At 44.2% G+C, this 17,976-nt stretch overlaps 1 protein-coding gene across 1 annotated transcript in view; it reads right to left on the minus strand.

The window, feature by feature from the left end:
* The window catches only part of HOMER2 (homer scaffold protein 2), a 126,097-nt gene that overhangs the window by 91,594 nt on the left and 16,527 nt on the right, over positions 1–17,976 (minus strand). The gene's annotated exons all lie outside the window — the stretch shown is intronic.

Below are 17,976 nucleotides of genomic sequence, written 5' to 3' on the forward strand. Positions count from 1 at the left end.
GTCTAGGGACACGTATATGAAGCAGGGCCACCACCCCAAGCCTACCCGCATGTTTCCTGGGACCACAGCTTACCTGGGAACCCTCAAGGTCTCCTCCTGGGGCTGGTGACCCGCTATGAGTAATTGTCTCAATTACAGACCTGAACCTAACTCCTTCCCACCATCCTTAGGATGAACACAAGATATTGAACGTGCTCACAAGGGCCGGCCTCATAGTGCCTCCATCTCCCTCTCCAGACTCTCCTTGCATTCTCTCCCCTTGCTTCCTGTGCAGCAGCCAACTGGCCATCCTCCCTTCAGCACCTGCTGTTCTCAGTCTAGGGAGATACTTTTCTCTCTTGTCTCTGACACCCCAACCCCTTTGCCTCGTCAATTCCTATGCACTTTCAGATCTCAGTTAAACTGTCCCTTCCTTGTGGAATCTTTATCTGATGCCCCAGACAAGACTGTGAACCCCTGTACTTTTTCTTCATTGCACTCACTGTATGTAATATCTGTGAAATTAATAATTTAACCATCTCTCAGGCACATCTGCACACTCTATGAAGCTGTTATAAATTTTGCTTATCACTGCGTCTCCAGTGCCTAGAACAGTGCCTGAAAGTCCTCTGTCAAACATTTGTTGAATGAATGAATGAGTGAATAGGCTAGGCCACAGATAAACAGAATTGACCAGGGTCTGTAAGCACAAGTAAGTCTGTTCCCAGGTGGCGCTAGCAGTAAAGAACCCGCTACCAATGCAGGAGACATAAGAGACCCAGGTTCGATCCCTGGGTCAGGAAGATCCCCTGGAGGCGGGCATGGCAACCCACGCCAGTATTCTTGCTTGGAGAATCCTATGGACAGAGGAGCCTGGTGGGCTACAGTCCATAGTGTCACAAAGAGTCAGACACAACTGAAGCAACTTAGCACACAACACACAGAGCCAGGACTGGATAAGCATTTGATCCTGGAGGAAACTCATCACCAGCTGAATTCCAAAGGCCAGGTGAAGCTGGTTGGGGTAGGGGTGGGGGGTGGAGGTTCCCAGCAGTATCAAAAGGAGGAGTCAGGAAAGAGGACTAGAAGAACCCGGCTCAGCTGGAGTAGGAGGATCGGAGAATAGACTCACGGTGCACTTGGACCAAGCAGTGTCCCCAACTCTGAGAGGGAGTTTCCTTTGGCTCCACTGGTGGAAAGGGCAACACCCAAGTTACCTTGGTAAGAGGTACTGAAGCCACACAGGTGGGGCTGCTGAATCACCTGGGCTGCTTCACACAGTCAGCAAAAAGCAGGGCGGTGCGGGAGGTATAAGCCCGGTAAGGTTAAATATGCTGGGATTAAAGTGACCATGACCAAAGCTTCCCTACAGGAAAGGGTGGATCAGACAAGAGTGGGAAATGGATGTCCCTCCTTTCCCCCAGTTTCAGGCTGCTGTCCCTGGGGGTAGGGGGTAACCACCACTCCTCTCCTTCACCCCCAACTCCAGGCCCAGGTTGGGTGCTGCCTCTCAGGAGCTTTACCAGATGCCCAGAGCCTTGTCTAAGCTTCCAGTTCTTGCCAGCAGTACTTCATCATCTTGGAGTTTTCCCTAGAAAGAGGCCACTTAATTTCCCTATTAGTGCCTCCTCCCTCTATTGAAGCCAACACAGTAACCCTTTTGCTGTGAAATATCGCCCATCAACATGGTCTTCATGGCCCCAATTGCCAAGGGAAATGATGGGTGAAGTCCTTCCTGTTCAAGAGTCTCACAGTTGAGGCTTGCCTGGCGGTCCAGTGACTAAGACTCTGAGTTCCCTATGCATGGGGCCCAGGTTCCATCCCTGATCATGGAATTAGATCCCATATGCCTCAAGAATTCACAACAAAGACCTGGTGCAGCCAAATAAATAAATGAATATTAAAAAAAAAAAAGTCCCATAATCAAAGGGAGAGACTCCATGCTGACTGGACATTGAGGTGAGGCCAAGACTAGTCTTTTTTGGCCAAAAGACTTCAGGATCCTTTTAGGTTGACCAAGAGAAGTCAGTGATGTGGGATAAGACTGAAGATGTGAAAAGGAAGGGGTAATCCTGGGGAAAGCAGGAGAGGATGGGGTCCAGGCCAGGCAGAGGTGCTGGCCTTGGAGAGGGGTGGAGGGTCTAGAGGAGAAGGTGAGAGAGGTAGAGGGAACCCTTGCCTGGTGGGCCCCTTTTTCTTCTTTTAGACTTTGTTTTTAAAAATGTGGACCATTTGTAAAGTCTTTATTGAATTTGCTACAATATTGCTTCTGTTTTATGTTTTGTTTCTTTGGCCAGGAGGCACCTGGGATCTTAGCTCCCCCACCAAGGACCAAACTTGCACACCCCTCACTGGAAGGTGAAGTCTGAATCACTGTCCGTCCCATGGGCTCTTTTTCCTAAGGAAAGAAAGGATACTTACTGAATGTGCACAAGAGAGAGGAGATGGGGCAGAAGCCAAACTTGATAGCATTGGGAAAATAAAAACGAGTGTTTGAACAGACCCAGAGTTGGAAATGAGCAGGACAGAGATGTCCCAGAAGTCTGGGAGGCTGTGTCTTGACCAGCACAACCTCAGGGACCTGGAATTCCTGCCATTCTCTGCAGGCAGCAGAGGCTCCAGAACCTGATAGGTGGCACGGGAAGGACACCCTGGGCTCCAACAGGGGCAGACTGGATAACTGTGGATGGCTCACCAGAGAGCTACATGAACCTGCGAAATTAAGGAAAACAGCAGCTCCACGTGTGCCCTTCCTCTGTACTGCAAATGAATTCTCCCAGGCATCCTGGGCAGAAGAGCACTGTGAACCCCCTGTGCCTAAGAGGTTTGTGGTCCACACCACTGGCTTCTTGTCTCCCAAAAGCTAGCTTCTGGAGAAATGGCTGACAGTAGTCTAAGGCAGGAAAAGTGCAAACCAGCACAGAGTATCTTGTAATACCACAAAGTAAGGAGATACTAAAAAACAACAATAACACAAGGGCTGGGCATCTGCTAAAGGGATACAGGAGCTAACTGAAAGAGCTTCCAATGGCCAAAGCTGGAACAATTTGGGCAATATGATAAATAACACTGTATAGGATTATAACACAAAATATAACAAATACACACAAATCCATACTGATGTAAATTATTACACAAGTGGGAAGAAACAAACCTTCTCTACAGAAGAATCTCAAACAACATGTGCAGGTGCTCTCCCCTCCTCCACCTCCTTGACAGTAAGCTGGTCTTAGCATCTTAGTGCTTTGCTTCTAAAGAAGAGAGAATGGGAAGGGAAAAACAGGAACTTTACAGTGGAGAAGCCGGATAGACACTACCTTGGCCAGGTGATCCAGGTTACCATCACCAGCTGTAAGCCATGTTGGAATCACACACCCTCTGAGGCGATGGAAGAGAAGTAGACCTCACCTGTACTGTTATTTTTCCCTAAGCCCATAACCTAGTCATGAAAGGGGCACTTCTTGGTGGCTCAGTGGGAAAGAGTCCACCTGCCAAGGCAAGAGATTCAGGTTCAATCACTGGGTCAGGAAGATCCCCTGGAGAAGGGAATGGCAACTCACTCCAGTATTTTTGTCTGGGAAATCTCATGGATGGAGGAGCATGGCAGGATGCAGGGGTCTTGAAAAAATAGGACACGACTTAGCAACTGAACAACACAATCATGATAAACACACCAGACAAATCCACATTGAGGGACATTCTACAAAATTCCTGATCAGTACTCTGCCAAACTGTCAAGGTTATGATAAGCAAGAAAAGATTGAGAAACTGTCACAGACCAGAGGAAACTAAGGTGATATGCGTTATTATTTGGCTGCTGAGTGTTAGTCACTCAGTTGTGTCCAACTCTGCAACCCCATGGGGGTCATAGCCCGCCAGGCTCCTCTGTCCATGGGATTTCCCAGGCAGGAATACTGGAGTGGGTTGCCAGTCCCTTCTCTAGGGGATCTTCCAGTTTTCCTGACCCAGGGATCGAACCCGGGTCTCCTGCATTGCAGGCAGATTCTTTACTGTCTTGGCTACCAGGTAAGCCCCAAGGTGATGACACGATGATTTACTAAATACTGTATTTAGATCCTGGAAGATAAAGAAGAAGAAAATTTTGAAATTCAAATAAAATCTGGAATTTAGTTAATAGTAATGTACCAGTGTTGGTTTCTTCCTTATGCCACACATTCCATGTTGTGGGTTTGATCTCTGGTTGGGAAACTAAGATCCCACATGCTGTGCAGTGCAGCCAAATTTTTAAAAAAAAAATTTTCAATGGGGGAAAACTGGGTGGGGATAGATAAGAACTCCCTATACTGTCTTTGCAACCTTTCTGTAAACCTAAAATTGGTCCCAAATAAAAGAAAGTAGCCTTGGGAGTTTCCTGTATACTAGAATCCTCCAAGTAGTCCAATCACTGGTCATCTCAGAAAGGTGAATGTGTGGAACACTGAACAAGAACCTCAACAGGGAATGTCTAGGACTTGAAATTGTCTGCATAGCTCCAAAAGCAATGAATCAAAATCTTGCTTTTCCATTTTTTAAAAAAAATTGCAACCTACAGTAAGAAACAGATTTTACACTGTGGCTGGGTACGTACTTCCACTTTATCTACAGTTATACCTAGACAAAATGGAAACAAAAATTATATATATAAGTGAAAGGTACACAAAGCAATTCTCACCTGCAAAGCATTAAGACATTTTCCATTCTGTTCTATTTTTAAAAGCAATGCTGTTCACAACCCACTAAATTGATTTCAAAACCTGTAATCCATGTATGTTTCTTCTTTCAACAGCAAAATTAGGCTCACAGTGTATATGTATAATATTATTAGTGTGTTCAGATTTCTGGTATTGCTAATCCAGGGACTTCAACTTTTTTGTCTTCTAACCCTTCACTACATATGAAACAAGTATCTTACTAAAGTCATTAATTAAACAGGTAACAATCAGGTATATTTTGCAGCTATTAAGATATCTGTGGTATAATTTGTACTATATTTCTAGATAGTAACATAGAAAAATATTCTTTTAAGAAATATTAATCATCTCCTATGTGCCTGGTACTGTGCTGAGTTTTAGGGATAAAGTGCTCAGCAAAAGAGACAAAGTGCTTCTATAATGTCATGTAACTGTAAGAGTGGGTAGAAATATTAAAAAATCAGAAACATATAAACTGTTACTTGTGTGAATAAAATGGTCCTAATGTAGGTTGAGAGGGATTGTCAGGAATGGCCTCTTTGAAGAGGCATTTAAGAAGAGGCCTGTGAATTTACCTGGGGGTCCAGTGATTAAGACTTAGCCTTCCAGGGCAGGGAGTATGGTTTCTGATCCCTGGTTGGGGAGCTGAGATCCAACATGCCTCTCCGGCCAAAAAAACAAAACATAAAACGCAGAAGCAATACTGTAACAAATCCAAGAAAGATTTAAAAAAATGGTCCACATTAAAAAAAAAAAAAAAAGGCCTGAAGAACAAAGGGCAGGATATGGTGGAGGGAAGAGGTCCTAGACAGTAGCACAGAGGTGGAGAAGGCTGGGAAGTTCTGAGGAACTGCAGGGTCAGTGTGGTTAGAGTGCACAGGGTTTAGCAAGGCAGGTGATGAGCTGGGAGGGGTCCCCAGGGCCCTGATGCAGGGTTAAGGGGATTTATCCAACCACACTGACAGGTTGGAGAATGGTCTGGTTTACATTTTTTGAAGCTCACTCTGGCTACTGGGAGGAGAAGAGATAAGGAGACAAGAGTGAAAGTAGGGAGACCAGTTAAGAGGCTCTAGCAGAGAAACCCAGACAGAAGACAAGGGCTGAGAGGAAGGGAAGTGGATTATAGATCAGAGGTATATTTTGGAGGGAGACTTGACAGGACTTGGTGATGGGTGCGTATTTTGGGTGTGTATTATGATATAAAGTTAAATTCAGAAAATCATCCATGTTATTATATTCATTGAGCTGCAGCTATAATTAGGTAAAAGCTACTAGTCTGCATGGACAAGGCTTGGAAGTATAGAAAACGAAAAGTTTGATTTGTTGGGACAGCAGAAGGAGCACAAACACTGGAGTCAGACAGACTTGGCCTGTGTCTCAGCCCTGCCACTGACTATCTCTGTGATGCTTTGCAAGCTTTTTAACCTCTCTGAGTCTCAGTTCTCTCACCTGTAAAATGGGGATACCTCACTGGACTGTGAGGAAGATGAAATGAGAAAACATGTAAAGTGCTTAGCCGAGTTCCGTGGCATTTGTTATTGCTGTTCAGTCACTACGTCATGTCCGACTCTTTACAACCCCATGGACAGCAGCATGCCAGGCTTCTCTGTCCTCCACTATTTCCCAGAGTTTGTTCAAATTCATGTCCACTGAATGTACAGTACATTCTGAATACATTTCAAGTATTATTATTATTACTGGTTATTGTGGTGGGACCAGGGCAAACTTTTCATTCTTTATTGTGACTGAATTAATACTGTTATAATGGTATTTATAGAGTTGGTAATTTAAAGTTTAGTAGAGTTGGTTTGAGGATTCTGAAACTGTATGGAAACAGCTCATGCATTTCCTGCCCAGTAACATGTTGCCAACCTGTGTAACAAAGCTCTTCATAGCTTCAGGATGTCCCTGCAGGGCACCTGAGGGTCAGAGAAGACTATGGCCCATCTCTTTAAGAGGCCAGCTCCAGCACCTGCTTCTGATATAGCCAAGGACCTGCTCTTGGAGAGACGAACTCTGAATGGTTTCCAACATTGCTACTTGTTCTCTTCTCTTCCTATCTGGGGAAGTCTATCTGTTCTAGATGCCTCTGAGGATTCTGACAGCATTCATTCATTCATTCGTTTAACCTTAGCACCTATTCTGACATAGATCAGACAATCTGACAATCTATATTCTCAAACAATCTAACAAGTAAAATATAATGTAACCAAGATATGAATAAATTCCCATGAGATACTGGCTTTATCTGGGGAAGGCTTCGAAAGGGGACACCCAAACTGGATTTTAAAGGCTGTATGGGAGAGAAGGTCAATACCTGTAAATAGACCAGCACTTGCTAAGTCACAGGGACATTAAAGAGTATGACTCATAAAGGGAATGTCCCCGTGTTTAGCTCAATAGAGTGTGGTTAGAAGTGACTTCCCAGATGGCTCAGTGGTAAAGAATCCGCCTGCCAATAGGAGAGGTGGGTTAGTCCTTTTGCTGGGAAGATGCCCCGGAGAAGGAAATGGCAACCCACTCTAGTATACTTGCCTGAGAAATCCCATGGACAGAAGAGCCTGGTGGGCTACAGTCCATAGGGTCACAAAGAGTCAGACACAACTTAATGACTAAGCAGTAACAACAAGAAGGAAGTGGCCAGACAGGAGAGGTGAGTTGGTACTACCTTGTGAAAGACCTCAGGGGAATGTTAAAGAGTTTGGACCTGATTCTGAGAGCCACAGGGAGCACATGAGAGTTTTGAAATAGGAGGCTGGTGTGATCAGATTAGCATCTTACATTCTCTGGCAGCAGTAAGGAGCATGGTCCAGAGAGGCAGAGACTGGAAGCAAGAAGTCTGTTAGGAGAATCTAGGCAAGGTTTCAGCCAAGGCCAGAAAAGGGGAGGAAGGGTCTCTATTAGCTTCCAGTAAGGGATGGGAGCCTGAATGAGGCAGGAAGACCAGGGATCTCCTGCAATGCAGGGCCCTGGGAAGCTCAACTGTTGGGCAGAGAGATCAATCATCCAACAATCCAGCCTCCAGGAGAGGCTGGACCTCACTGGCTGCCTCCATGAAGAATTTAACTACAGGAGGCAAAAACAGAAAATGACTGGATGGGGAGATGAATGGGGGGATTGAGACTGACATATATACACTACTATGTATAAAATAGATAGCTAATGAGAACCTACTGTCCAGCACAGGGAACTCTACTCAATCCTCTTTGGTGACCTAAATGGGGAGGAAATCCCAAAAAGAGGAGATATATGTACACATATGGCTGATTCACTTTGCTGTAGAGCAGAAACTAACAACACTGTAAAGCAAATTTACTCCAAAAAAAAATTAACGAAAAAATAGACACACTGCTGTATATAAGATATACCCAACAAGGGACCTACTGTATATATAGCACAGGGAACTCTACTCAATACTCTGCAACAATCTATATGGAAAAAGAATCTTAAAAAGAATGGATAGATGTATGGTGGCGGTGCTGGTTTAGTTGCTAAGTCAGTGTCCGACTCTTGCGATCCCATGGACTCTAGCCTGCCAGGCTTCTCTGTCCATGGGATTCTCCAGGCAAGGATACTGGAGTGGGTTGCCATTTCCTTTTCAGGGGGATTTTTCCCATCCAGGGATCGAACCTGGGTCTCCCGCATTGCAGGCAGATTCTTTACTGGCTGAGCTACGGGGGAATCGGGGGATGGATACATGTGTACAACTAAACCACCTTCCTGTACACCTGAGACCAATACAAGATTGTAAATCAACTACACTCTGATATAAAATAGACATTAAAGTTACAAAATGGGAATGACCATTCAGCAGCTCAGCCACTACCAGCTCCAGGGACATTCAAGTCCTGCTGCTCCACCTCCCTGACTTCCCCCTCACTGCTCCTTTGGGACTTGTCAACAAGTGAGTCTCCACCACTGGACGGTGACCTTCAAGGGCAGGGTCCCTCCCTGGGTCTTCCTTGCTCTGTCTGGGCTCATACTCAGACAAGCTCTCTTCTTGGCTCTAGTTGCACATTTATGTGCAGCAGGAAATGAGAAAATTCCCAACCAGTTCAAACCAGTCCCAGGATTGAGCTGCACTGTGCCTGACTGGCCTGCCTTGGGGTGTGGGCCCATCCCTGAGCCAGTCTCTGTGGCCAGAAGGATGAAATGCCCTTACTGCCTTAGTCTGGGTCACATGCAGCCCTGGGGTGAGCTTCTCACAGGAGGGTGTGAACTGGGAGTAGGACCAGAGCAGACGCTCCAAGGAAAAGCAAGAGTTGGGAAAATCAAAGTCAGTGGCTACAGGATGGTGCCCCCAAATAATAGATGCCCACTCTGAGTATATAGTTATATTTGTTTCCCAGTGCCAGGTACAGAGGAGATGGGTGAATTGTCAGATGAACAATAATAAAGGACGTAGAAGAGTCACTCCAAGTTTCTGGAGAAGAATTTGAAAGGGCCAGGCTGGAGAGCTGGAGAATGGGCGTAATTCTGAGACCCCAGGACAGAGAAAGTGGAAATAGATGCTTTAAATCAGTCGTTTGAAACCTTGGCTGAGGGTTAAAATCACCATGACAAAATGCAGTGCTGAGGTCCCACCTCCAGAGAGAATGATTTAATTGGTTTGGTTGGTGCCCAGGCTTCAGTAACCCTCCCCAGGCAGTTGCAATGTACCGCCAGGGTTGCCAGCCATTGCTGTGAGCCTCCTGGTGCCCACCAGAAGTGGATGTGAGATTCAGAGCCCCAGGAGCTTGGGAACTTTTAGGAACAAAAAGGAACACACTCGCTGGCTAGGCTTTCTTGAGACTTAGGACTCCAGAGGAGAACCAAAAATTCAAAAAATTTTTGGGCCAAAGAGAAGCTGTACCTCCTCTGAGTACAGGGCAGGAAGAATTCTAAAGCCTGCTAGAGCTCTCTGAGCGAGGCGGGAGTTGGGTCGATGAATTGCCTCTGACTGGCAGCGGCTGTAGAACAGGGAGTTACCTGTTTGTACCTGGAATAGATGGGATGCGGCAGGCTCAGAGAGTGGAGGCGAAGATTCCAGAGTCACATCTGGGGTAGACGCAAGACTGAGGATGAGTTAAGAAGATGGTGGAGTCATGTGTGGCACTCAGGTGTCCAACTTGAGATACTGTTCACAGAAAGACACATCTCAAGGATACGTGGACTTCTGGAGGGGAGTGCAGCAGTGGGTCAGAGCGGAGAGCTGATGAGTACAGTTTTGTATTTTGCTGCATCATGTGGCATGTGGAACTTCCCCAACAAGGGATCAAATCTGTGCCCCCTACAGTGGAAGCGTGGAGACTTAACCACTGGGCTTCCAGGGAAGCCCAATGAATGCAGCTTTGGACATGCTGAGATGCAAATACTGAGGAATAAACAAGAGATGTCCAATAGGTAGTCAGACATGGCAGGCATGGAGCTGAGAAAGGAAGCTTGGGAGCCATTAGAAAGACAATATCTGAACACAGGAAGAGCCTGTCCTAGGAGCACAGGTTAGGTACAGGAAGGCATGGGGAGGAAAGGGAGCCTGTGAGGATGAAAGAGTGGCCATTAGAAGCGCCCAGGAGGCCATTCAGTTCTAGATGTGGATCCACCCACTTTTAGCCTGATTTAGCTGAATCAAGTATCTTCTCTTTACAAAAATGTAGTAACTCTTTACTAGAGAACTAAGCACAAAACAAAAACAAACACACAAAAAGCAAATAATACGGCACAGAAATAAGTGGGTTTTCAATTCATTTCCATGTAGCAAATATTTACTGAACGCCTACTATGCATCAGCCTTGCCCCAGATGGCTCGGCTGGCATGCGGAGCTTATCAGACACAGCCCCTCTCCCATTCTCTTCCCAGCCCCATCTGGAGGCCACCGAGGCCCAGGTTCCTAGCATCTCCACCTCCCATCAAGCTCAGCTCATCTTCCACTTGTTCTAAGTGAGGTCCCCCTACAAATCTGGGGTCCTCCTCATAAACTACACCTTTTCTGAAAGCCATCTGTTTCATAACAGCTGTCCAGCGGGTTTATGGCTCTGTCTGTTCCACAAATCCCTTGACTGTGCTGGGCTCCCCACTAAGAGTTGGGTTCTGCTCGGAAGCCCACCTCCAGCCCCTTCCCGGCTCCTGCACATGGCAGAGATGCATGATTGGGTAGTGGGCCCAGAACTGAGTACACTTCTTTCTGTCCATTTCTAACCATCTCTCTAACATCTCACCCCTCAGTCTCTCCAGGAGTTTCCTTTTGGTAACTTCACAGTAATACTACCAGAATACTTAGCAGAAAATCACTCGGAATCAAGACAATATGTCTTGGGACTTCCCTAGTGGTTCAGTGGCTAAAACTCTATGCTCCCAATGCGGGGGGTCCGGGTTTGACCCCTGGTCAGTGAACTAAATCCCACATGCTGCAACTAAGGATCCCGCATACTGCAATGAAGATCAAAGATCCTGTATGCTGCAACTAACACTTGGCAGTCCAAATAAATTAACTCACTCAAAGTACAGTCACCAGCCACCTGCGGAGATTTCACTGCTTTCTCTGCGATTTCTCATCACCTCATCCTCCCAGAGGACACTTCCCATGCCCAGGGTGGTCAGTAGTGTAAGGGCTGCCTCTTTGACAGACCCTTCCCTTTAGACACTTGCTTCTACTAGATCTGATCTATTGTTCTCTTTGCACATGCCACGTTTTTCATTGTTGTAAGTCTCCAATCTACCAATTTTTTACCTCCATCAAAACTAGCACAAAAGCTGTTTCAGTGTTTGGTCTACTTCAGGCCAGTATCCCTTTAAATCACATGCTCCTTCACATTTACTGGCTGATTACTTTGTAAATGTCTCCCTCATTTGTTTTTAGGGTGTACTGTTGTCTGAACAAGATTTTTTTCCCCAATTATGGTAAAATATACACAACATAAAATTTACCATTTTCATAATTTTTATTGAAGTATAGTTGATTTACAATATTCTGTTTATTTCAGGACAGCAAAGTGATTCAGTGATACATGTTTATATATGTATATGAACATATATATATTCTTTTCCATTATAAGTTATTACATTGAATATAGTCCCCTGTGCTATATAGTAAGTCCTTGTTACTTATCTATTTTACATATGGTAAAGTGAAGTTGCTCAGTCGTGTCTGACTCTTGGCAACCCCATGGACTGTAGCCTACCAGGATCCTCAGTCCATGGGATTTTCCAGGCAAGAATACTGGAGTGGGTTGCCATTTCCTTCTCCGTATTACATATTATATATGGTAATGTATATGTTAATCCCATGCTCCTAATATATCCCCAATCTTCCCCTTTGGTAACTGTAAGTTTGTTTTCTATGCTTGTGAGTCTGTTTTGTAAATAAGTTTATCTGTACAATTTTTTATATTCCACATATAAGTGATATCATGTAATATTTGTCTTTCTCTGACTTAGTATGATAATCTCTAGATTCATCCATTCTGCTACAAATGGCATTATTTAACCCTTTTATGGCTGAGTAATATTCCATTGTGTGTGTGTGTGTGTGTGTGTGTATACACACACACATATACATACAGACATATACTGCATCCTCTTTATCCATTCATCTGTTTATGGGCATTTAGTTTCCATGTTTTGGCTATTACAAATAGTGCTGCTATGAACATTGATAGCAGAACAGATAAAGTGAACAGATAAAGTGCCTGTATCTTTTCATATTAGAGTTTTCGTCTTCTCCAGATATATGCCCAGAAGTGGGACTGCTGGTTCACATGGCAACTCTATTTTTAGTTTTGTAAGAAATGTCCATACTGTTTTCCATAGTGGCTATACCCATTTACATTCCCACCAGCAGTACAAGAGGGTTCCTTTTCCTCCACACCCTCTCAAGCATTTGTTATTTGGAGACTTTTTGGCGATGGCCATTCTGACTGGTATGAGGGGATGCCTCATTGTAGCATTTTCATAATTTTTTTAAGTGTACAGTTCAGTGGAATTACGTACATTCACACTGCTGTGCAACCATCACCACCATCCATTTCCAGCATTTTTTTCTTTATCCCAAATCCAAACATGTCCCAGAAAGTAGAGACATTTTTAATTCATTTTTTATTCCTAGTTCTGTAATAGTATGTGTTCCAAAAATCTCTTGGCTAATCAGAGATAATAAAAAAGAACAGGTTTAATATAAAAGGCACCAAAAGAGCACCAATAGTCCACCCAACCACCTCTTCTAAAATGATTCTTATTAAAACAAGTGGGGGAACAAAAACCCAAGAAAAGGGAGAAAACATAAACTTACTCTAGCTGGAGGTCAAGCCACAGGACTCAGTCAGAAAGGCTAGAAGTCCAAAGCCCCTGAAGAAGATGAGGATGAGGAGGGTAGGTCCTCGCCATCTCTTCTGAGAGAACACAAGACCCTTGTGGGATCCCAAGACAGGCCAAACAATGAATTGACAGTATAGGGACAGAAAGCTTTTCCCTTCGTCCCCTCTAGGTTCTTTGGCTGGTCTAATGTTTGTGTTGTTCAGTCATTCAGTCATGTCCAACTCTTTGCGACCGCATGGACTGCAGCATGCCAGGCTTCCCTGCCCTTCACCATCTCCCGGAGCTTGCTCAAACTCATGTCCATTGAGTTGGTGTTGCCATTCAACCATCTCATCCTTTGTCTCCTCCTTCTCCTCCTGCCTTCAATCTTTTCCAGCATCAGGGTCTTTTCTAATGAGTTGGGTCTTTGCATCAGGTGGCCAAAGTATTGGAGCTTCAGCTTCAGCAATAGTCCTTCCAAAGAATATTCAGGGTTGGTTTCCTTTAGGGTTAACTGGTTTGATCTCCTTGCTGTTCAAGGGGCTCTCAAGAGTCTTCTCCAGCACTGCAATTTGAAAGCATCAATTTTTCAGTGCTCAGCCTTCTTTATGGTTCAAGTCTCATATATGGACACACTACTGGAAAAACTATAGCTTTGACTACATGGATATTTCTCAACAAAGTGAGGTCTCTGCTTTTTAATATGTTGTCTAGGTTTGTTTTCCTGGTACATGCCCTCTATTTAAATTCTTTTAGTCAGGTAAGGGAAAGTAAAAACCTCTTTGTGAGTCTTGGGTCCTGACTGTTCTCAGCTCAAAATAATCCACATGCCAAAGTGGAATACTTTGGGATGGCAGCTTCTGTTCCTCCTCAACAGGAAACAAAGTACTTGGAGGAATGGACTGAGCCTGGAATAACTAGGGCAGTGTTTCACAAATTCATCATATAGATCACAGAGGGTATTTATTAAATGGACCAATTTAGTATGTTGGGGGTAGAGTGTGGAAAGCTGCATGTTTAGTGCCTGGAGTAATTCCTATGAAAGGCAAATTTGGAAAGAAAGTTCTATCAGCAAGGGTTGTGGTGGGGGGAGGAGGAAACTCCTGCCTGTGACTGGGTAGGTGAAGGCTTTCAGCCAGACTGACTTCCTGTTTCTAGAAACTACTTAGACTACTTTTCCAAATGCTTGCAAGTTCAGTGGGCCCCAGGACTCCCATAGGCTTTCTGTACGCAAGGCCCACATGCTACCTCTTACTTCTACTCTATGCTGAAGGCCTCGGATGACCCCACATTTCTGCAGCTCTGGCCCTGTGCCCTGGCTTGGCTCCCCACAGCTGAGGGATAACAGTGAGGTGCAGTCCCAGTTTAGAACAGAGAGTCAGGTAGTCATTGGCCAGGTATTAATCAGGGACTGACTATAGATAGCTGGTGACATCATAGCCTATCTTTAGAGTCAGCAGGGTCATTGTATGGAAATAAGTTGGGAAGTTTATATCTATCAAATCCAAGGTCAGGATTTATAGAGGGAGACATTGGATACTAACTACACTGTGTGAGCTGAAATTTCACCTTGAGGCCCTTGTGATACAAGCCTGGGAGGCTCATTCACATTTGAGTGGCTCTAGTGGGCCCCTGCCTACATAATATGACCCCCCACCCCCAACAACTACCCCACAGCACAAGGAATCATTACAAAGGTTGATATAGTCAAAGCTATGGTTTTTCCAGCAGTCATGTACGGATGTAGGAGTTGGACTATAAAGAAGGCTGAGTGCCAAAGAATTGATGCTTTCGAATTGTGGTGCTGAAAGAGACTCTTGAGAGTCCCATGGACTGCAAGGAGATCAAACGAGTCAATCCTAAAGGAAATCAACCCTGAATACTCATTGGAAGGACTGATGCTGAAGCTGAAACTCCAATATTTTGGCCACCTGATGCAAAGAGCTAACTCACTGGAAAAAGACCCTGAGGCTGGGAAAGATTGAGGGCAAGAGGAGAAGGGAGTGACAGAAGATGAGATGGTTGGATGGTATTACCAACTGAATGGACAGGAGTTTGAGCAAACTCTGGGAGATAGTGAAGGACAGGGAAGTCTGGCATGCCGACCCCAGTTCATGGGGTCACAAGGAGCTGGACATGACTTAAGAGACTGAACAACAACAAAAACGAGCCAGAGCAGGTTTTGATAAAAACTTTAATGAAAGCACAGTTTCTGAGATAGCCCCTTGTTATCATCCCTCCAGAAAGTTACATATAGCAGTGTTTCCATGGAATATCAACAGGTGTTAAGCATCAGAGAAAGGTTCCATAATCCATAGGTTTGGGAAATACTGGGCTAAACAAACTGAAATAGGTTTCTTTACTGGTGCTTCTTAAAATATTTATTTGGCTGCACTGGGTCTTAGTCATGGCATATAGGATCTAGTTCCCTGGCCAGGGATCAAACCCAGGCCCCCTGCATTGGGAGTGCAGAATCTTAGCCACTGGACCACCAGAGATATCCCTGGCTTTTTTTTTTTAAAGAACTTTTAATATGTCAATGTAATCTCAGGAAACTCTAAGTGAATACAGTGCACTGTACTTCCTAAATTAAAGGAACTTAACAATGAAACTTTAAGTAGTTTTCCAAAGGACACATTTTGGGGAAATGTTAAAATAAAGGATAATGTCAGAATACACAGAAAACAAACTTATGGTTATCGAAGGGGAAAAGGGGTGGATAGGAATAAATTGGGAGTTTGGGACTTACATACACACACTGTTATACATAAAATAGGTAACCAACAAGAACCTACTGTACAGCACAGGGAACTCTACTCAATATTTTGTAATAACCTATTAGGAAAAATAATCTGAAAAATAAGTATATGTATATATACAACTGAATCACTGTGCTGTACACTTGAAACACAATACTGTAAATCAACTATACGTCAATAAAAAAATTAGAAAAAAGAAAAAAAATTAAGAAAAAATAATAAAATAAAGGATACAACTTGACCTGTAAGAAACAAGCAGTTGCTACTTTGCTTCATCTCAGGTGAATCTCTCTTCCCTCTGAGGTACTGTTCCATGTAACCACAAAAGTCTCATCTTGGAGTTCAGCAGAAGACCACAGCAGTTAGGTGAGCAGGTGACTGGAGTTGAATCTGGACCCCTCCACTTATTAACTTGAGGTGCCTTGGAGTAGGAAATGGCAACCTGTTCCAGTATTCTTGCTTGGGAAATCCCATGGACAGAGGAGACTGGTGGGCTACAGTCTACTGGGTCACAAAAGAGCTGGACATGACTGAGCGAATCAACAACAATAAACTAGTGGTCACTTTAAAGGGTACAGCATATGTGGAATTAGGAGTATGAGAGAATTGAGGAGGCAAATGAAAAGATGGGAATAAACTGAAGAGAGCTATTATGCTAAAATATCATAATATATTATGCCTCATTTGGGAAGCAACATAGAGGAACAGGTTGGGGTGATGCACCGGGATGAAGAGGAGGGTCCACTGAAATGTAGGGGAAAGGAAAATTAAAAAATCAAATCACTTGTCTACAAAACAGATATAGAATCACAAATGTAGAAAACAAACCTATGGTTACCAGGTGGTAAGGAAGGGGAGGGATAAACTGGGAGATTGGGACTGACACATACATGTTACTATATATAAAACAGATAACTAATGAGGATCTACTGTACAGCTCAGGGAACTCTGCTCAGTGATCCGTGATGACCAACATGGAGAAGAACCTTTAAAAGGGTGGCTGTACGTATGTATAAATGATTCACCTTGCTGTACACCTCAAACTAACACCACGTTGTAAACAAACTATACACCCATAAAAATTATTTAAAAAATCAAACAAACCTTCAAACAGGTTATATACAAAGAAATATGTACTTCTGTGGGTTAATCAATGCATTATAAATACATTATAAAAAGAGAAGAGAGTGGAAGAGGAGAAAGAAAAGAGTCAAACCTCAGTTTCCTTTAAGACAGTGCTGGCTGTAACCTGTGATCCCCTAGGGTAGGTACCCCATCACCACTTGACCCTCTGATACTAGTTTGGACAATGTGGAAAACTAAAGGAGTCTCCAGAGCAGGAAGGAGGGTCATGCAGAGTTCTATTAAATAAAGATAGGAACAGGCTTCCCTGATTGCTCAGTTGGTAAAGAATCTGCCTGCATTGCAGGAGGCCCAGGTTCAATCCCTGGGTTGGGACAATCTGCTAGAGAAGGGATAGGCTACCCACTCCAGTATTCTTGGGCTTCCCTGGTGGCTCAGCCTTTCCCTTCTTCAGGGGATCTTCCCACCCAGGGATCAAACCCAGGTCTCCTGCATATTCCTTAGCAGGCAGATTCTTCACCAGCTGAACTACAAGGGAAGCCCAAGAACATTTGAGTGGGTAGCCTAGCCCTTCTCCAGTGAATCTTCCTGACCCAGGAATCAAACCAGGGTCTCCGGCATTGCAGGCGGATTCTTTACCAACTGAGCTATCAGGGAAGCCCATGATATCAGGTCATGGTGGAAAGTTCTAACAAAAAGTGGTCCACTGGAGGAAGGGAATGGCAAACCACTTCAGTATTCTTGCCTTGAGAACCTCATGAACAGTATGAAAAGGCAGAGATATGACACTGAAAAATGGACTCCCCAGATCAGTAGGTGCTCAATATGCTACTGGAGAAGAGTGGAGAAATAGGTCCAGAAAGAATGAAGAGGCTGAACCAAAATGAAAACAACACCCAGTTGTGGATGTGACCGGTGACGGAAGTAAAGTGTGATGCTGCAAAGAACAAGCCTGCATAGGAACCTGGAATGTTAGGTCCATGAATCAAGGTAGATAGGAAGTGCTCAAACAGAAGATGGCAAAAGTGAACATTGACATTTTAGGAATCAGTGAACTAAAATTTGGACTAGAATGGGCCAATTTAATTCATATGACCATTATATCTACTACTGTGGGCAAGAATCCCTTAGAAAAAATGGAGTAGCCCTCATAGTCAACAAGAGTCCAGAATGTAGTACTTGGGTGCAATAT

The sequence above is a fragment of the Muntiacus reevesi genome, chromosome 15 (genome assembly GCF_963930625.1).
Source record: "Muntiacus reevesi chromosome 15, mMunRee1.1, whole genome shotgun sequence".
NCBI classification, from domain to species: Eukaryota; Metazoa; Chordata; class Mammalia; order Artiodactyla; family Cervidae; genus Muntiacus; species Muntiacus reevesi.